Below are 22731 nucleotides of genomic sequence, written 5' to 3' on the forward strand. Positions count from 1 at the left end.
CTTGCCCAGGGTTACACTGCTAGTAAGTGTCTGAGGCTGGATTTGAACTCAGAAAGATGAGTCTTCCTGACTCACGTAGCTACCCAGTAAGTATCTAAGGAGAATATAAACCTAGATTTTCCTGATTCCAAATCTGGCACTGTATCCACTATGCCACATTAGTTTCCTTAAGTTCATTATTCTATACTTGGCTTTCTTCTTTAAAAGAAAACAGTTCAGAAGGCTAAGGGTTTGTAGTTGTGAGGGAAATGTCAGAGGTCATGATCTTGGAAGCTAAGCAATACTATGTGATGATAGGCAAGGTATGGCCATGCTTGTAGGTAGCTTAAGTGGAATGAATACAAAAGTTGCTGGAGGTGAGGAATAAATTGCCCCCCCCCCTTTTTTTTAGTGGGAGGTGGAATAGGACATTTCTATGAATAAGGAAATGAACATATTTATTTTATAGTGATTTGGTATTCAGAAGGTAAATTTTCTATAACTACCCAGGTTATTCTCACAAAACTACGAACAAGATAGAGAACTAGATATTTTTCTAATCCTCTCAAACCTCTCCTAAACAGAAATTAAATGCTAAAGATAATGCAACTTCAGTTGTCTCAACAGTCTAGGAGACCCAAGACCCAAAAGAAGGTCAAAACAAAACAACGAAAACAAATCCATGAACTGATACCTACCCTAAGCATGTGTAGTACCCACTCCCCACTCATCCAGTATGATAATGGCAGAGAGGCTTCACTAACCACTAGCCAAACTGATCCACAAACTTGCAAAAAAACCTAGATACATACGCCAGTACCCCCACCTTCTTTCTAGTGTTATCACATTTCCAGACTATGCAAATTTTTTTGGACTTTGGTAGCCAGTACAGCAGCAGCTTTCTGTGCTACAAAAAAATCTCTGTAGAAAAGAGGGAACAGGGCAAGCCATGAGTCTGGACCTGAAATAAGAGTTTAATTTAATACCCTGACCCACTCCCTCTTCCCAATGCCTCAGAGATCCAAACTCCGGAAGACAGAAATCATCTTGGGCTGCAAAAGCACCAGTGTGGAAGTGCTCAATACTGCTGAGCAGAACTGAGGAACAGAGGGAATGGGAGCATGGATGTCGGGAAAAAGGGAAGAGGGGGAAAGAGGGTAATGCGGCACTCCAGTAAGTCTGAGGGAAAGAGCCCAGCATTTAGCTTCCAGTTCTGTCCCCTCACAAGTCAATCTGGGCAAAGACCTAGGCTAGTGAATCATGAATTGTCCAGTTTGGGAGTAGGCTGTGAGGCTTTGAGAAAACACCATTAAAGGGAGAGAGTCAGAAAGAGAGCAATAGTGAAAATAAAGGTGAAAAAAGTCTGAAATTACCAAAGATCTCAAGAGGGAAAAAAATTAATCTCAAAGCCTTGAGCATAAGCATATAAATCAACAGATAAAACATTAACAGCTGAGGAAAATATGATCTCCAGATTTAGTAAAGGAGTTCAGGCATTTATGAATAAATACTGCAAAACAAAAGGATATGAACCAATACTTGGTGAGACAGAAGACCCTGTAGAATTTGAGAAGAACATATAACTATAACACCTGTTTCTGAGTGGATTAAAAGAGAAATGAGAATTATGAGAGTAGAATGCAAGGCCCAAACAGAATAAATAACTGGTAGAATAGAAAAATGTGAATTTGAGATGGCAAGCCTCACCACAGAAGCAAAATAGAACAACTGTTTGGGGATACAAAAACACAGAAGTGAAGAAAATCTAGAAGAAAAGCAAAAGGGAATAATATCAAAAGGAACACATGATCTTATTGATCTTGAGGACAGTATGCTGAAAAACAAATTAAGAATTATAGGTCTCTCAGAACAAGACAAGTCAAAAAATGTGAACAGCATTATACAATAATACAAGAAATTGTCAGTTCTGAACACAGAACTATCAATTGAAAGAATGATAGATTGCCAACAAATAAGAAATAAATAAAAGCTGCAAACTCCAAAACATAGAGTGGTTAAATTTAATAATCCAATTCAGAAACAACAAATTCTGCAAGCAACCAAGAGAAAGACTTGCAAATGTGAAGAAAAGGAAATTCAAATAACAAGACTATTCTGTACCCACAAGAAAACAGAGTATAGAATGAAATGTGTTCTGAAAAGCAATGGAGCTCTGGAAGCTACCCAGGATGACCTACCCTGCAAACAGGATCTAAATTATAAATGAAAAAAGATGGACATTCAATAATAAAGAGGTATTCAAAACATTCTAAAATAAAAACTAGAACTGAAGAGATTATTTGTTTCTTGAATACCCTAGACAACAGAAACGCATGAGTATAAATGAATATAGCAGCAGAGGAAAGCAAATAGCAACAGAGAGAGAAGAGACTTCTTTCTCAACATACGTAAGGAGACAGGAGTAAAGTCAGAAGTTGGGTGGAGGTAATGGTGTGGAAGCAGGCCTGGAGCATTATCACAACACCTCACCTGCAGGTGAATCAATGCCTTTTGTAGGACAACTTTACAAAAGGGGAGAGTTCACGGAAAGGAAGAGGAAGACAGAGGGGAGTGGATGGTGAACCCAACTCAAAGTGAAGACTACTACTGAGGAGATGAACCCTGTAGTCTCTCAGGAAGAGAAAATCCTATAAGAAAGTGGGTGAGGAGGAATGGGAAGAGACTGAAGGGGGGGCACCTTGTTTTGATGGTGAAAAAAGGTTCCCATGATGAATGCTCCTATGGCTAAAAGAGACATTCTATGAAGGGAGATGGGGATGATGTGCCGAGTCCTTTAATTTGGTGTCTAAAAAGATCACATACCTTGCCTTGGGAGAATGCAATTGAAAATTCTGAGGGCAACTGGTACCTGAAGATTGGAGGGGCATGGGTCCAGGGAGAATATAGTTGAAGCAAATGGGGAAGGAAAGTGACAAGGGGGAGGCTATAGGTTAGAGGTCAGCTACATGAACAGGGACATGCTGGGGAGGTTGATGAGGTAGAGGGAAACAGGACCTGCAGGAATCAGTATTTTTCTGGAGGTGCGACACAATGGAAAAAGGAAATTTATGGGGCAAACTCTGTTATAAGGTAGTGGCAGAAACTGCTTAAAGGGGAAAGTTCAGAATGGATACCTCAAAAATTTTGACTCTATGAAGAACGTAGAGAATAGAGAGACTAGGTAAGTACAGGGATTGTGAGCCAGAAGAAGGAAGGTCTAGAGTAAACAGAAAGAGAAGATGGACAATGAAGAGAACAGGTGGGAGAAATTCTCTCTGGAAAGGGGCATAAAAAATGAAAGTAAAAAAAAAATCTAACAAATAGAACTTGGAGAAGGAGAGAAGCAGGAGGAATCTACTTGACTGAGAGAGAAAAAAAAGGAAAAAGAATAAAATAACTAGACAAAAGCAGGAATAAAATAACTAGATAAAAGTAATCAAGAAAAAGGAACTAAAATGCAAAACAAACTTACCAACAAGGTTTTTCCAAGTTCAATTCTATGTGCGTTAGATCTAGGTCTGGGTTTAGGTTTACTTACCTGCTACTGCTATATTTCTAATTTTACTTGTTTAATGGCTATAAAATATTCCCAACAAACAGCCAAACACCTAAAAATAATATCTATTTCACTTAAACAAAAAGTGCTTTTAAAATTATGAAGCACATAGAGGCTTTTAGAGTATAGGGAATAATTATCCTTTCTAGTATACTGAGTAACCTATCAGAAGTATAGTAGAGTTAATGTACTTATTTATTTAAATACGTTTTTAATTTATGTCTTTTCTATTTTTATATTACCATAAATTTCTCAAGCATCCCTCCTCCTCCCAGAAAGCCATTTCATAAAACAAATAGAAATTTTAAGACCAAAAAAAGAAAAAGGGGAAAAAAACCCAGCATAATTGATCAATACATTGAAAAAGTCTAAAAATATTTGTAACGTACAATACTTGTGTACCTACCACCTTGAGAAATGAATGAGGTAGAGATATCTTTTCATATCTCTTCTTCTGAGCCATGCTTGTTCTTTGTAATTTTTCAACATTAACTTTCAATTTTGTCTGTATGGTTATTCTTTCTGCTTACATTGCTGTAGTCATTGTGTAAACTGATTTCTTGGTTCTGTTTACTTTCCATGATTCTTTTCACTCCTCATGAGTCCAAGTTTTTAGAATGTAGTAATATTCCATTACATTCACATATCACTATTGGTTAAGCCATTCCCCAATCTATAGGCTTCTACTTTGTTTCCAATTCTCTGCTGTTACAAAAAGTGCTGCTATTAATAATTTTCATACACGGGGGCAGCTTTCTTCTGATCAACGGCCTCTTTGGGCTATAAGCCTAATAGTGGAATCTCTCAATGAAAGGGTAAGGACACTTTGGTCATTTTATTTGTGTAATTCCAAGCTACTTTCCAAAATGATTGGTACTGGAGCATGGTCAAGATGGAAAAGTAGCAGGAAGCAGTGTAGCAAGGAGCCCCATCCTCACCCTAACTCCTCCAAACAGATCTAGAAAATGTACCAGACTGAATGTTGCTGGGAAAATTCAAGAAAAAGTCACAAAAAAAGTCATTTTCCCAGGCCAAGTCAACATAAGGAGAGAGACAGAGAGGTCTGGGGATACCAGAGATGAGTTCAGTTCAAAACACAATGTGCAGACACGAACACATCACCACTTAAGGAGAGACTGTGAACCAGGAAAGAATGCATCACAGACTCATTTCCCAGGCAGGGAGGAACTGGCAGCTCTGTTGCCTACTACCCAACTGTGGGTCACAGATCTAGGACCTTCTGATAAACAGACCTGTGCCTGTCCTCTACCCTACCCCCACCCCCAGAGATCTCAGGCCGTAGGTGGTAGAAAGAAGTAAGTTCAGAAGCAAGCAGCAGTAGTGTGGCTCAGACCCTAGGAATAACCAGGGTAGAAATCCCAGACAAAAGGAAAGCCTGCAGTTCTATCACTCTAAGCAAGCAGAGCTTCCCAGCAGGCTGACAATGGCTGAGTCCAGTAACAGTCTACTGTTGCTCAGACTCAAACTCAGGTTAGGAACTTGCATAGCTGAGATCAGGGAGCAAAAATCATCAGACTACTCTGGAAGAACTGAAAGTTTATAGGACCAGAGCCTGAGCTGTCCCTGAGACCCTGCTATTAATAACACAACACTCAATATATCAAAAAAAGAAGCAACAGGACCAACCCAATCTTTCCCTACAGAAGTAGACAGAGCCCAGGGCCAACATTAAGTCCAAAGACAGGAAGTGGGCTAGAAAAAGGAGGAAACAAAAGAAGACTCCAATTATATAACTGGTGATAAGGCAGCTCAAGATGCACACCCAGAAGAGAATGGCTCCAAAACATCTACTAGCAAAGCTTAAAAGAAAAACACAGCTTGGGCATAAATTCAATTAGAATTCCTGAAAAAGATGAAGCAGAGAAGAGGAAGGTAGAAGGGGGAGAGGAGGAGTGAATGCCTTGTCTTTTTTTTTCCCCCCAAATGAAATGAGAGGGCTGTAGGAAAAGACTAGAAAAGAAGTAAGAGCTATAGAAGAAAGAACTGGAAAGGGAATTAACAGATTAGTGCAAGAGGTATAAAACTTTGCCCAAGCAACAAAATTCCTGAAAATCAGAATGGATCAAATAGAAGCACATGACTCCATATGACAGCAAGAAATATTAAAAAACAAACACCAAAAAAAAAAAATAGAAGAAAATAGAAGGTATTTCATAGCAAAAATGACCAACCTGGAAAGCGGATCAAGGAAGAAAAAAAATTAAGAATCATTAGACTACCTGAATATCATGATCAAAGAAGGGCTTACACGTCATAGTTCAAGAACTCTTAAAAGAAAACTAACCAGATCTCTTAGAATCAGAAGGTAAAGTAGAAATAGAAAGAACCCTGTCACTTCCTGAAATAAACCCCAAAATAAAAACCATCATATAGTCAGCAAACAGAGATAGCTCCATCTCTTCTTTTTTGTTTTGTTTTTTGCTAGGCAATGAGGTTAAGTGACTTGCCCAGGGTCATACAGTTAGTAAGTATCAATTGTCTGAGGCCGGATTTGAACTCAGGTCCTCCTGACTCTAGAGCTGGTGCTCCACTGTGCCACCTAGCTGACCCTGCTCCACCTCTTCTTTACCTGCCTTTTATTTCTTTCTCTTGTCTTATTGCTGTTGCTAACATTTTTTGAACTATATCAAATAATGGTGGTGAGAGAGGACATCATTGTTTTATTCCTGTATTTACTGGGACAACTTCTAGCTTATTTCCTTTGCATATGATGCATGCTTTTGGTTTCAGATGACAATTATTTTTAATGATAATAAAATAGGTCTTTATGTCTATACTTTGTAAAGGCTTTAGCAAAAATATGTTGTACTCAGACTTTTTCGACATCTGAGATGATCATGTGGTTTTGAATGTTTCTGTTTTTAATATAATTACATTGTTTATTTAATGTTGAACCATTCTTGCATGCATGGTATAACTCAAACTTGGCTACAATAAATTATTTCTTGTAGAAATCACTGTAGTCTGTTTGACAATATTTCATTAATTATATTGGTCTATAGGTCTGTGCTGTTCTTGTCTTGGGTTTAGGTAGCAGAACTGTATTAGTTTCATAAAAGGAATCTAGTAGGGTACTTTTTTTTCCCCTTCAATTTATGAGAGTATTTTCTGTAAAACTGGTAATAATTATTCTTCAAAAGTTTGAGAGAATTCTCCTGTGCATGACTAGGAGAGTTTCCCTCTCCCCACCTTTTACAGTTCCTTTATAGCCAGTTCTATTTTCTTTTCTAAAATTGGATTAAGATGTCTATTTGGTCTTGTTTGGATATTTTATATTTTTGGAGGCATTCTTATGTTCTCCATTTTGCTAGCACATAGCTGTGCATAGTATGCTCTGCTAAATTCTTTTTATTTATTCTGATTTTGTTGTAATTTCATCTATTTTGTTGTCTGGATTTTGTGCCCTCTTTTTAAATTACATTGGCTAAAGTTTTATCAATTTTACTAGTCTTTTCAAATAATTAGATTTTAGTTTTATCATTTCTATGGTTTTTATTTGGTTTCCAGTTAATCTATTTCTCCTCTAATTTTTATTCTCTTCTCTTTTGTGCTTGTTTTAGGTTTGTTTATTTGTTGGTTTTCTAATTTTTAAAATGCCTATTCAGTTCATTAATCCTGGACTCTTCTGAGTTCAATGTATTTCTTTTAAAAAAATGGTTTTATCTTCCTATATTTTGGCTATTTTTCAGTAATATTCCATTTAGTAACATTTCAGTAATAATATTCAAATAGTAATAGTAATAATAACATCATTTTTTTCTCCTGGGAAAGTAGCTAGCATTCATTATTCAATCTTACTCCCCAGTTCCCAACCCCTAAATATACTGTTCTACAGGCAGGTTATAATTGTGACTTTCATCTTTTTACAAAGAGAGGAATGAAGAAAGCAAATAGTTCTGTGCCTTTATCCAAAATCTCAGTGAGAGAGGTCAGGGAGACAAAAATATAACAATTGTCTTATTATTCCTCTAGAGCAGAGACTCTGAAGTTTTTCATTTCCCCAGGTGTCTGTTTTGCTTTAACAATCCTGAAAGATTCAAAGACAAAGTGGAAAATTAAACTTTAGGGGATGTTGTTTTGTATGCTTTTAGGAAAAAAGAGAATTAAAATATAGGTTACAAATTTAGTTCAAGCTAACGAAGTTTAGATGTTTTTATGAGTCTACTGAAAAGTAAAATGTGAGTTTATTTTCCTTCCTCTCATTTACTAGAGCAACTGGCAGAGTCTAATGAATATATTGTTCTACAGAGTAATATAATCTTGCTGTCAACACCAGAAAGAAAAATTTGTCATTTGGTCTTGCACCCTCATCAAATTAAGACTGTTAAACTACTATATAAAAACTTTGACAGAGACTGAAAACAGCTAAAGCAATTTATTTTATAATATGTATATAACACTTTTATCCAAATTTAACCATACCTATTTTTAAAGAATAGTTTTTTTAAATTAATATCTAAACATCATTTTCTGAATGAAAATTAAAGAATTCAAAAATCAGCAGTTAATATAATGTATAAAGGTGGAGTTACTATGTTATAGTTAATAGGTAAATATTATTCATAAAAGCTAGAAAATATACCTTTCATAAAGCTATATGAATACATGCACAGCAAAATAGTAAGAGCAACAATTTAATGTCAAACGTATGAAATGTCAACCACGTGTCTACAAAATGTCCAGAATTAACTATGAATTACTTTTAAAAGATAATTCCATCAAAAAGTATTAGTCTCAATTAGTCACAAAAAAAGTACATTCTACAAAGCATATCTCCTGGCTTTTATTCCCACTCTGAAAAAAAAAAATACATATTGCTTTATGACTCAAGAGAACACAGTATCCTTATAAAGTAGCAAACTGACATGAATTCAAAATTAAATTTGAGAAGATTTTAAAGAGCCCACTTTGGCAAAGGTTCTAAATATGGTCTAGAAACATGGAAACAATCCCCAACTTTATATACATCTTATCATAGTGGCAAGAGTAAATCTAAAGTGTTCCAAGGACTTATTTCTATCTTACATAAACCATTACCATAGATAGCACTTTCAGGTTTTACTAAATTTCATTCATTTTTAAAATCAATCAGTCTCAACAAAAAAAATTATTAAGCAGTTCAGACAGACTGAAAAATACTGGCATGATGTAGGGAATTTGGAAGTATCAATGCTCCTCTACCCCTTTTTTGTTTATTTGTTTTTTTAATTAGATCTGTGATTCAGAAACTCCCTCTAACTGTGCAATTTATAATCTCAAAGAGTTGACTAGGGCACATTTGAGATTATCTTATGACAAATTATTATTTTTTCTCTAGGTAAATTAAAGAGATCAGATTATCTATCCACTCAGAGCAATGCTTTACTCTCAGTATTATGCTTATATATAGAAGGAACTTGTCTCCTAACTCAACTTCAATATTATCAAGTCAACAAGACAACAAAAAATATATACAAATTAAATAAAAATAATCTAAATTGCTTCAACTGTCCCTCTCAAGAAATCATTTGTCAGCTATTTTAGGATGTAAACAAGTTCAGAGGGTTACTAAGAGCCACTAAATAAATATTTCTGGCCCCTCCCTATTAATTTCTGACATATAAGGGAGAGAGAAAAGGGGAGAGAAGGAGAGGGAGAGAGAAGGGAAGAGGAAGGAAGATGGGAATGAGAAGAGAGAAGGGAAGAAAAAGGGAGAAGGGAAAAGGATATGACTTGAAATAACAATATTATCTCCTTTGGTAAATGGAGGTAGCTGGACCTGAATTTAGTCTCATTTTCCTGCCTATATTCTTTCTAGATAAGTGCTGACGGCGAAAGAATCTACCAAAATATAAAAAGCAAGAGAAGGAAGCAAAAGTCAGATTAATTTATAAATAGGGCTATTGATTCACAAATAACTGATATTTCAATGTAATATTAATCCTTCTTTCAGTATACGTTAACAATATATGTTTCTTTCTATGTGGAAATCATTTCCAGCCCAGTAAATGAAAATAAAAAGTCTCTGATTCAATTGATTCTCTTACATAGTTTCAGTTACTCTAACAGGGTTTTGTTTTGTTTTTTTTAAATGTAAACATATAATAGAACATAAGCACAGAACTAATCTGATTCCTATTTCCCTTTTTCTCCTACCTAAGAGGGATGCATGTAAAAATTTTTTGCCCTTTCAGAAGACAAGTGCTTAACAATTCCAAGATGGTAGTTTCATCTTTTCTAGAAATATCAAAAATCCAGTAACACAATATTCTACTAAGGGCTGGACTTGTATTTAATGGCATTGGACAACTTATCACAAACGCAGACCAAATAATCTTTTTTTACTTAACCAAATTAAATTAGATTTCACTATCTCACTTTTTTTGGCACCTGCTTTGGAGAACAAGAATACTTTTCAACACCAGCTCTTTTTTCATCTCACTCTATTTGCAATTGTTGGTTTCAAATAGAACACTTTCCTCAGGAGGCTGTGGTATATTTTCAACCAGCAACAATCATTTCCTCTGTTTTGATACTAAGTAAGATATAATGGTTCGAGTAGATGGGAAGAGAGAGCTGGAGAAAGACTAGCCCTCAGAGGAAACACAAGGCATTACATTTAAACTGATTTTCCTTATGAGCCCTAGGTGAATTTTTCCACATTCCTAATCCTTTCTTTAAAGTAAAACAGTCATGTTCCATCAAGCAATTCCTTTCCCATACACATCATCTGAATCCCAGGAACACCTCTTTGGAGCTTGATGTAAAGTATCATATGTTATACATCACAGACATTGGGTACCTTCAAGAAGAACTCACTTAATAATAAATATAACAAATGAAACTTCTGAACTTTTGACCAAGTTTCAAGGAAACAATATGTTTCATAGTAAGCTGACAGTTTTCCAAGTTTCTAATGCTTTTAAAAAAATAGTTATGTCTCAGCCAAGTTGTTTTTTTTTCCTTTCTGTCATTTATGTTTTATAACTTTTTTTTCCTTTTTAAATTAAAGGGAGAATAGCTCAAAGAGGTGGAAGAAAAAGCATCGCTGACATAAGACTTGCTAAGAAGTCTATGTCCCCTTTCCTTCAAACCCTCAACAATGTGACTTTCGCGTTGTGGAAGGAGAGAAAGAGTTCTTTATTAAGCTCCACATATATGTTCAAATAGTATGACCAGTTAACATTTACTAAACACCCAACATGCACAAAACATTGTCCTGAGGAGAAGACATGGCCCCTTCTGTCAAGTAATACACTAGTAGAGAACTAGAAGTCTTAACGATCTTTTAATTACAAAATCACTTTATCTAAGAGATCGCCCACAGAGTGGGGGCAATCAGTAAATGTTTGTAATGTCAAAACAGGATATATTAATAAAACTTTTTTTTAACAAATTCATCCCCAAATGAGTATAAATGAATAAACACAACAGTTAAATATTTTACTTTTTACTTTTCATTGATGTTTTTTTGTTTTTACATCACCTTCATTTCTCAAAATATCCTTCCTCTTCCCTACCCAGTAGGCCAACCTTGTAACAAAAAGAAAAAAAGAAAAAGAAAAAAGAAAATAAGTAGTTCAGGAAAAGTAACCAAACGCATCAACTGAGTCTGCACTGCTCCACACCCATAGTCTCCCACCCTTACCAGGAATGGAAGGAGAAGTATTTTCTTATCTCTTATTTAGGAGCAAGCTTGACCACACAAGTTTTTGTGGGGGATGAAGAATAAAGAAAAAATCAGATTGGTGAAGGGTTAAGAGCACACTCAAGTAACGAAGCAATACTACCTTCTAACTCAGCTTAGTGTATACTTCTAGAACCATTTCTATGTTTCTAAATAATGGAACAGACATCATTCGGGAGATAATTTTTTCCCATAGGAATACGAATAATCCCATTATTTTACTTGTCTAAAAGGACTATGCCTGGTCATAAACTATGTCAGATTTATACAGGCTTTATCCAATTCTGATATATCTTCCCTGTACTTAGCCAGATCTGGGGCAGAGATGATAATGAACTGATACAAGTTCAGCTGGAGGAAGAGAAAGCTGCAGAGCAGCAAGCATGCAATTGGGATAGTTTCAGATATCTCACACAAAGGTAAAGATTTGTGTGAGTGAGGTTCTGCAGCCTGGGATTTTTCTAGGTCTGCGGCTGTAATGCTTTTGAGGCTTACCAGCATTTTAGAGTCTTTTCTCTATGTTTAGTAAAAACAATCAATCCTTCAGTTAGATATGAACTATAACTATGGTGATCTCTCACCTGAGCTCCTACAGTGCACTTTAGCTGGTGCATTACTCTAGCTGGTGCACTTGAAGGCCACCTGCAAGTACAGGCTGCACTTAGTTCAGCTGCTGTCTTAAAAGCGAGAATCACAGGGAGAACCTGACACCACGGCTTTGGAATCTGCCCTAGCTCTCCCTTTGCTCACAACAGCAATTCAAGGTGTTTACTTTAGTCTATAAAACTCTTTATGGCTTGGGTACTAGTTTCCTTCAAATTAATCTCTCTTCATAAAAACCATTAGCAGAGCTCAGTTGGTGTAATAGCATTTCCTGAGTTTATGCTTCAGAAAATGGGAAGCAGTGTGGGAACGATCTGTGAACGGCTCCTGGTTTTGGAAATTCATGAAGATACTCTGCCCACCTTCCACTGAAATGAGGCTCAAATACATCAATATGGAAGCATTATAAAAGATCATTTTAAGATGGTGTAATTTTTGTAACTGTTTCTGTTTAAAATACCTTTATTCCTGGCATATTTTATTGTTCCTGTACCATAAATTTTAAAGAAAGTAGAAAAATTTAAATAACATTAACAGCTAGCATTTATATAACACTCCCAAGTTTGCAAAGTCTTTTACATATATTACTTCATTCAATCCTCACAGTAACTCTGTAAGGTAGGTATTATAACCTACATTTAAGAGATGAGGAAACTAAGCCTGAGAAAAGTTTAGTGACTTGTCCAGGTTCATACGTTTTAAAATGTCTGAGGCAAGGTGAACTCAAGTCTTCCTCTCTCCAGGCCCAGCTCTAGCCACTGGACCACTCTTCCTACCTGAGGATAGTAGTAAAGGAGAAAAGGACCTTAATGATCATCTAGTCCAACCCCCTCCTTCTGAAGATGAGGAAATGGAGGCCCAGAGACACAAAGTGATTTGTCAAATCTGAGATGGTCGTAAGTGGCAGAATTGGAATTTAAACCAGGATTTTCAATGTCAAATCTAATGTGCTTTCCAAAATACCATGCTGTCTCCTCTCCTATTTCAAACTTAAGTGTATCAGGAAAAGAAATGCATTGAGAAAATCTTGCATTGAGAAAGGCCTACAGACTACAGAAAATTCCACTTTAAAAAAAAAACTTCTAAAGCAACATACACATGGGGAAAAAGTATCTTAACTGTATCTAAAAATCACTCAAATATGTAAATTATACAATTATCTTAAAGTGTTGCATTTTTTTTGAAAACCATGCTACAATCCCCATTTGACAACTTTTTGAGGAGCTACCACCATTTTTTTTAAACTGTTTAATGAAAATAAAGTTTTCAAGTGTTATCAAACTATAAAAGGAAATTTAGATGGCACCACCCTAAGGTGGTGATAGTGATGGTACTATGGTTTAACAGCATAAATTGATTTTTAAATTTTTCAAAGTAAACATGCTATATGAAGCAGATACCAACAACTTTTCAACAATGTCACCAAAACCCACAAATATGCCCGTCCTCATTTTATCAACACTTAGTAAGTCAGAGATGGTACAAAAACAAGTGACTCCTCTAACTCTTACAATTGGTCCTTGGTCCCATGTCCAAATTGTAGCAGGCCAGGCATACTACCCCATATCTCCAGCTCAATGGGATACCCCACTCCTATCAATTTCCAGGGGAAATATAAGCCGATATACTGTGAGGCCCAATAAAAAAGAAAGCTCAAACGGTGTTCACATGGCAAGGAGCTCAAGAATATGGATACACTATGGATCATGAGCCAAAGCCTAGACATGAGTGACTCCACCATCACCCATCACAGTCCGTGGCATAATCTGATACTGTTCGTTCATTTCCTAGGTTGTAGGCTGCTCCTCCTTCATCCCAGGATTATCAGACTAAAAGATTCTAAGCAATTCAAACCCTGTTCACTAAAAAACACAGATAATGAACTGGCAGCAAAGAAATCGCAATTGGCATTTATTTCAGTCCTTTGGTGTCATTTATATAATGTCATATTACAAGGTGGATTTTTAAGCCAAGTTAACAAAGAAGCTTGGGGAAGAAGGGGTGCGAATTTTGTGGCTCATATGTGCATATGAAATTTAACTTTAGCAACCTCTAATTCAGCTTTTTAATTAAAGGTTAAATTGAAAGTAACCCAATTATACCGGAAATGCACTGCTGCTGAATGACCTGCCCAGGCTGGAAGAAACACTTGGCGGTTTGGCTTTGAAGTTCAGCTGCCCAAGAAAGACTGGCAGCCAGTCTTCAAAGAGAGCCGCTGCTTCCTTCCCTCAGCCTGGCCGCCAAGCTTCCCGGGCAGCTGGGTACATTTTCCCACTTTCTGCCCAGCTGTCTGTGAACATTGGCAGCTGGGCCAAGCAGGAGGTGGAGGGAGTGGGAGAAGAGGAGAGAATGATGGAGATTAGAGAAAGGAGGGGGCCAAAGGAGGCAGGAGGAGAAGATCTATGTTGTGTTTCCTTAAACGCAAACTTATCAATGTTCATTCAAAAGAATAAACTTTGAAAAGGGATAATGACCAGTTACGTGTTATAGCAACTTCAGAATTGGGATGAAAACATAAAACAACAACAGAAAACCATCTCTGCTTCAACGGCTGGAAGAACCTCATAAATCTAAGCAGTGAGTAGCAATCTCCTAGGATAAGTGAGGTGAATTCCCAGGACATGAGTCCGGGTGCAAAGCATCTACAATGACTTATTTTGTATTTTTCCAGAAGTACAAGTTTATTCTTCATGGAGATTTTTGGTGGTTTGTGTTTGCTGACTGTTGTGGCAACCCTTGTGTTCCATCCCCACCCTCTCCCACCTCCTCCCCCCCCAAATTGAAACAGTTTCTTTGCTTTTTGTGCCTGTGCAACAGATGCTTTGAGAAGGTTGGGACCTTTCACATAAATATTTCAAGTGTATTATTATATTCATCTTCATTGACCAATTCTGTGGGTGGAATGTAGTAAATGATATCATCTCTAGATGCAAAATTGACATAGACCAATTCTGTTAATGGCAACAAATGGTTAAAAGTCTAATCCAGTTTGAAATTTAATGTGTGGATGGAAGTAGGAAACTAAAAGAACCTGGCTATTCTTACAGAGTCAAAATGTAACTTTGTATATCTAAGAATAACAATGAGGAAACAAATTTTCTTTAAGATATAGGTGAACAACAAGTAGAATTGATGAGGTTACTTCAGATGCTATAAAATCAAAAGGAAAGGGCCTGTTAACTCAGATAGGTTATAGTTTTAAGTCAAACTTAATTTTAAATGCAAAACCAAACTCACCTAAATACTTTAAAAATCATTCCTGTTCTGATGTTCTTCACACATATATGCTGGTATTAGACACAAAATGACACAACACTGTTAAAATCATACAAAGTAAATGCAACACACAGCACCAAATATACAATTAATGAACACTGGTTGAATTATAATGAATTGCTGAAAACAAAGCAATTGTGAATGTAGTCTGCCAAAGTGGAGCTACTCTTTTTCCCAAGGCTAAGAGAAGACTGATATAGATTTCGAGCTCTACCCAAAAGCTAAGTGACAATATGGAGGGAGTAGAGAATTAACCTACTTTCCAAGGAAGGTGACATGATAAAATTTAATCTGCTCATTAGCTGACTATGAAGGAAGAATCAATCTTTTCTTTTTCTAGTAGATGAGGGGCAGGTATTCTTTTATAATTGAACCTGCTTCAAAATAATATGAAAGCTACTTTCCTTACCCAACTATAGCACGTAACTATTAATGCCCTAATGAGCTCCTAGTATATTTTCTCAAGGAAGCAAGAGGACAGCAAAAGCAGTCAATAAATAATTCATTGGCCCCAAAAGAATTCACTGAGCACAAGAAAGTGAAACAGGTGCTACCAGAGATTAAAAAAAAAAAAGTGGGAGACACAGTCTTCAAAGGATTTACAATTTAGTCTATTTAAACACTCAGACTTCCTGGTGTTGAGGTTAGGTCTGTATCTACTATACCAAGCTGCCTCTCCGCGACACAGGAATCTTTAGAACTGGCTACATGTGTGTTTCTGTTGTCTTTGAGAATTAACAGAGCATAAATTAGATAAAATACCAAGTTAAAATGTAAGTGCCCTCACTTATGTAAAGTTTGAAAATGACAAAATACTGGATGTAGTGATTACTAGACTTTATTTAAAAGTATGTTTCTAATATTCTAAAACATATATAGCGTGGGGAAACAAAGATCAAAATTATGAAATAACAAAATCAAAATTTAAATGCATAAGAATTAAAATGCCTCTTTGGTACATGAACATTTTATCTATTAAAAGCAGCAAAAAAAGAACATTAATGAGAGAGAAGAGTAGCCTGATACTATTCTGAGCAGCTGAGAGAAAACCCCAGCTCAGATAAATGTACTGAGAGGACCTGTTTGAAAGCAGCCCAAAGGCTTGTACAAGTATTGCCTGAAAGGGAGTGTGGGAGGGGGCGGCAGTGCATTGTGGCCTATCACCTGATTTACATATGGTTGTTTTCAGGATTGTGAAGGACACAGCTTAGAAACTATCACATTATGGAATTATGGGAAAAATCTTTATGTTGTCTATCTGTGACATAATTGACAGAACTGTGAGTTTGGGCTTTTTAAACCTAAGTAATAAATGGGAATAAGCCCTAGTGTGAGGCATCAGAAGGTGGATAAAGATGGATGAGAAATTACAGATCAGAAGAATGAGAAGACACAGCAACTGCCAGAAGATGACAACAGAGACTGCCCCCTGAGCAGAGCAGAACAGAATCAGACTAGGAGAGCTGATGCCTTGGGCTGAATTGGTTGAGAGAGGTAGGTTTTGTTCTCATTGGGAGAGCTCTGAGGCTGTTGGGAAAAGGAAAGCCCTCGTTAGCTAGGTCTGTCATTGTTGCCTTCTGGAGTCATCTACAGATGAGAAAAGGGGAAACCCACCAAGCCCCTGGGGACCAAGGGCTAAATGGTATTATCCCTTGCCTCCCTTTTGGGCCCAAAGAAAGGAAACAAGCAATTATTAAGCACCTACCATGTCATGTACCAGGCATTGTGCTAAGTGCTTTGAAAATGTTACCTTATCTGATCCTTACAACAACTCAGGGAGGCAGGTGCTGTTATTATTCCCATTTTCCAGATGAGGAAGCTGAGGCAGACAGAGCTTAAGTGACTTGCCCAGGGTCACAGAGCTAGTAAGAGTCTGAAATCAGATTTGAACTTAAGTCTTTCTGACTCCAAGTACTACACTCTATCCACTGAGCCACTCTCAGCACTCAGAAAGCAGATCTGAGGAACTTTATTGCTCTCTGGGTTAGGTAAATGCGTTACATTGCTTCAATAGCCATCTGAGGGAGGCACCCTCTTTCACTGAGTAATACCAAAACTTTGATAAAAGAAAGAGCAGAACATGCTTTAGTATCCTCAGAGTGGCAAAGGAGAAGCTTCAACTAGCAGAAGGGAAGGAGGGCTGGGAAGAGGAGCATGTTAGCGCAGTGAAGACTGCTCCCTAAAGAGATCATGAGCATTGAGGCCTATAGACCAGGGTTATAAATTACCCAAAAATATGTGTTTCTTTACTTACACACTTCATCTTTAGGCTGCTGTATGTGCCCATTCACCCATCCCAGCCCCACCCCACAAAAGGGCACTGTGCTACTTGGTGGGAGAGTGTGACTCAGATTTATGGATAAGCTGTGATATTGTGATTAGTCCTGCTTTTGCCTTCTATTGAGTAAATGTTATGATTATTTCCATTTTTCCTTCTGAGTAAATGTCATGATGATTCTTACTTTTGCCTTCTCATTAGTAAATGTTTCATATGTGAGTCAATGGTGTCATTGTGACTAATATTATATAAGTGGAAATAATGCTGGTAGGGTCTCAGCAGCAGTAGTGGTAATAAGAGGGCATCCTCCAGGCTATCCCCAGGACCCTGAGAGTGTAATTGTAGCTAAGACTGGCAGTGGCTAGCTTCCTCTCTGGAACCCACAAGTATATCTGCAAGCTGGGGTAAGTGTCAGGAAGCTAGTCCAAAATGAGTGAAGAGGGGTGAAGGTGCCACACTAGACAACACCCTTGTACTATACTACCAGAGTGGGTAAATCAGCAGTCGCTCTTGAGTTACATATATGCCAGCTGAAAATCAAAGATATATAAATAAGTTTAAATATGCAAAAATACTCTTGTGTAAATATTTTTTACAAGCTGTTCTTTGCAGCCTCTAAAAAGCCACTATGAATTTATTTTCTATCTCTTCATTTTATGAACTTGTATATTTTCTATATTTTAACAAGTTTGGACTTCATGGGAATTAACAAATTATAATGGTTACTATTTGAAGAGATCATCTAGTCTAAGCCCCTCATCTTACTGAGGTAATGACTTGCCCAAAGTGACAAACACAGGAAAAAGCAGAGCCAGGATTAAAACCCAAGTCCTTTGACAGCAAATCCAGTGCTGTTTCCGCTGGACTACGCTGCTCCCTCACAAGAAGTTTTTAAAAAGTTATTGGAAAAGTATTGTTTTTCAATAAAGCATACTGCAGAATATTTAACTGTACTTTTGGATAATTACATTGTTTTTTAGAGTTCAAGAGTAACCTTTGTCATCATGAATATTATATGACATATGTGCAAATGTGTAATTTAAATGTATGCATAACATATAATTTTTTGTCCATCAAAAAATGACAAATACCTCTTAAAAAGCCACATTCCTAGATAACATTCAATTTATTTTCACTTTTAGCATTCACATTTACGGCATGAAAGCCTAGAGTAAATATAAGAATGAATGCCCAGCTCACTGGAGAGGCAGCATGGGGCAGTATCGAAAGAGCTAGTCTCAGAACTGGGAAGATTCAAGCTCTGATTCTTCCTCAGACATTTATCCCACATCTGCCCAAGGGGACTTACACTTCTCTGAGGATCGGTTCCTGTAACTGTAAAATGGGAATAATAATACAACAGTAGTTTCCAAGCAGGAGTGTTATGAGATCCAAATGAGATAATATAGGTAATGTGCTTTGATAACTTTGAAGTGAAATCTAAATGTCAATACTTGCCATTAATGCAATTGTATAAAACATGATGGGGCTAAAATCACATCAAGCTAACATGTAGCCTTTTTATTCATTTCATGTGAGAAAACTTAAGATATCTAAATTATTAACATGACTTAAAAATAGAATTTAAGCTAAAATTCTATTGGCAAATTTACAAGGGTCATCTCTTTCAAAATGATGTGTTTTGATACTAAAAAGCTATTTTCTAACAAGTGATATGTTCAGGTTTCACATTAGTCTTTTCCAGTCCCGTCAAAAATATGCACTTACCACTCCTCCCAACAAGAAACTTCCTAAATTTAAAGATCTCTAATAAGCCCTCCAAATCTGCTAAACAACTGCATTACTGTGCAAATGGATATTATAGAACACATACACACATGTGTAAAGGAAGAGTCACAATCATAAGGAAATCAAGAGTATTTCACAATTGTCACTGTACAAATATCCAGTGCTGCTTTACGTCAGATTCTAACACCAGTCATTCCATTCTTTAAGAAATCCCATGTTACCTGCCAATAAAACAAAGCTCTCCCAGCAGAAATCCAATGTGGCGGATCCTTCTATATGAAATTAAACAGAAATCCACACTAAGCTGGGAATATTATAGTTAATAGAACAGAGAGATGAATCAAGACATAAAAAATTTCAGTGCTTTTACTTGATTGAATGTTGTATGTCACAGACAGCTAACTAGTATTAACAATGTTTTCTTGCTATAGAAGCACTAATCTTAAAATCTACATATATTCCACTAAAAAATAAGCATGCATCTCTTTTCACAAAATAAAAGTAAAACTTCTAAAAACTTTTCTAAGAATAGGTTGAGGGAAATGTAATGGAGGAATAGATACATGTATTTTCCTGACTTTGGAAAATATCAGTACTTGATGACTCCACCTACAGTCTATATTTATTTGTGAATTTTCTAAGCCCTTTCATGTCTATGGATCTTGCTCTAAGTAGCAAATAATTTTGATCATGTAAAGTTGCATAAATCTTAATATAACAATATTTATATTTTATTTAAATATACAAAGTTGCATTTATATTTAAATGTTTACATAATAAATCTAAATATAAATAATAAAATAACAATTAAATTAAATTAATGAAAGTAATGAATAATAATAAAGTAAATCTAACAGCTAAAATTAGAAGAGAAATGGGTTAATTGCCCCCCCCAATCTTTATAACAAGTTTCTCTGATAAAGGACTCATATCCAATATATAAAAGGAATTGATTCAAGTTTATAAGACTAAGAGATCTCCATTCCCAATAGATAAATGCCCAAAGGATATAAAAAGTCAATTTTCAAAGGAATAAATCCAAGCTACCAATAACCACGTGGCAAAACGTTCCAAATCATTAAGAATTAGAGAAATGCAACCAAAGCAACTCTTAAGTTTCTACCTCATTCCTATCAGATTGGCAAAGATGACAAAAACTATAAATGTTGAAGAGACTTTGTAACTGGCAAACTCAAGCATTGTTAGTGGAACTATGAATTGGTACAATCATTCTGGAAAGCAAATTGGAAATATGCCTCTAAAATCATTAAAATGTGTGTCCCTTTTGACCCTACTACTAGACCTACACCCCAAAGAGAACAAAGGATGAGGAAAAGGACCCAAAGGTATAAAAATATTTATAGCAGCTCATTTTATAGTAGTCAAAAATTGGAAACTAAGGAAGTATCCATCTATTGGAGAATGGCTAAACAAATTAATGTACATGAATATATCAAAATATTCATGGATAGGTAAGTTTTAGAGGAAGACCTCTATGATCTGATGCAAAATGAAGTGATTAGAATTAGAAGAAAAATTTAAATAATGCCAACAACATTATAGAGAAAAACAACTTTACATTAAGTAATGTAATCACAAATCACAAGTCTAAAAGAGTAAAAATGAATTATGCCCCCTACTTTCTGTCAGAGTTGATGAATTTAAAATCCAGGATGAGACATACATATTTGGACACAGCCAATCTGAAAATTTATTTTCCTGAACTACGCATATTTGTTGTGGGTTTTTTTTTAATTGTTCAATTCAGGGCAAAGGGCAGTGGGAGAGAGGATAATAAATGTTTGTAAAGCAAAATAAATGGAAAAATATTTTAGAAAACCAATTCATCAGCATCTCAATAAAATTCCATTCAATACAAGGCAACAAACATTTATTAAGGGACTGTACTAGGCACTGTACATGTGAAGGTCAAATGGCATAGATCCTTGACCCCAAAGAGCTTATTATGATCTAATGGAGGAGGACCATGATACATGGTAGAAATGTAATAAATACAGACTAGAGGACCAGACAAAATGCCATAAGAAATCTGAAGGAAAGACCTTTCAGCTGGTAGACAGGAAGTGGCATGACAAAGCTTTAGGGAGGGGACAGTACTTTGACAGAAGGAAATGATTTTAACAAGATATGGGGATGACAGGCAATGATATAGGAACAATAGAGGAAAAGGCTAAGGATGGAGGATAGTTTGGTTAAAACTGAGAACATGAAGAAGAATAAGGCAAGATATGGCTGGAATGGTAGGCTGGAGTCAGGTTATAGAAGGCTTTCAATGACGGAATGAGGAGCTAAAATTTTATTGGGTAAGGAATGGTGAACCACTGAAGATTTCAGAATGAGAGTACCATAAGCAAAAGAGTGTCTATGATTACATGAATAGCAATGCAAAGAATGGATTGGAAAGAGGGTAAAATAACATCTAGAGCGGTTTGCACATTTTAAAATAATACATAAATATCATCATCATCACCATCATCACCATCATCATCATCATCATCATCACCACCACCACCACCAATATCACCATTATTGTCAACTAGAAAAAAGAGGATCAGTTAGAAAACTTATAATAGTGTAAGGGGAGAAATGACAAGTCTTGAACTACAGTAGATGCAATGATTGTTTAAAAAAAAAAAAGGAGTTGACAGATGAGACAAAGAGGTTTAAGCAGTAGGCTAAGCAACCAAGTCAATGTGGAGGAATGAAGGAGAGGGTAGAGTAAAAGATGCTTCCAATGCTTTGAGCCTGGGTGAATAGAAGAATGATGGTACCATATATAAAAGAAAGTTAGGAGGTGGTAGCACAGATATGGGGAGGTTTTTAGGGGAAGATAACAGGTTCAGTTTGGGACTTTAAAAAACCATATATCCAGTCCTGATCTCTCACCTAAAGTCTAGTCCAATGTCACCATTTTCCTGCTGGACATCCCTGACTGATGTCTGATCAGCATTACATTAATCATCACATGCAAAAGAGTTCATTATCTTCCTCCTAAAAGCAGTCCCTCTTCCCTTTGAGGGCACCCATACCCTCATCCAGGATTGTAATCTTCAAGTCATCCTTCTCTGTTCCTTCTTCTTCAAACCTATAAACCATTAGTTGCCAATCCTCAATTCAACTTCTACAACATATCTTGTGTGTGGTCCCATTTTCTCCACTCACACAGCTGCCACCCTAATTCAGGCTGCCTTTCCCTCTTGCTTCCCCTACTGCAATAACTTTCTAATTATTCTTCCTGTCAAAGTATTGTCCTAAGACTCATGCTATTCTCCTGACCAAAAGGGTTCATCAGTTCCCTACTACCTCTAGGATAAAATACAAATTCCTTGGTCTTACAAGACCTGGATTGACCTTATTTTTTCAGACTAACTTCTCCCAGTGACATTCCATACACTCTACCTCCCAGTCACACTGGCCTACTGGCTGTTTCCTCCTCCTGTCTATGCTTCTGAACAGACTGTTCCCCAGCCTGCAGTGTACTCCCTCCTTCCCTCTGTCCCTCAAAATCCCTAGTTTACTTCAAGGCTCAAATGGCATAACACATTAACTAGGAAGCCTTTAGTGATCCCCTTAAATAAGCCT

The 22731-nt window shown here is 36.5% G+C and overlaps 1 protein-coding gene across 1 annotated transcript in view; it reads right to left on the minus strand.

Moving 5' to 3' along the window:
• The window catches only part of WDR70 (WD repeat domain 70), a 328253-nt gene that overhangs the window by 64655 nt on the left and 240867 nt on the right, over positions 1–22731 (minus strand). The window lies entirely within an intron of this gene.

Source organism: Vombatus ursinus, unplaced genomic scaffold (genome assembly GCF_900497805.2).
Source record: "Vombatus ursinus unplaced genomic scaffold, bare-nosed wombat genome assembly UNPS02014772.1, whole genome shotgun sequence".
In the NCBI taxonomy this organism is placed as follows: domain Eukaryota; kingdom Metazoa; phylum Chordata; class Mammalia; order Diprotodontia; family Vombatidae; genus Vombatus; species Vombatus ursinus.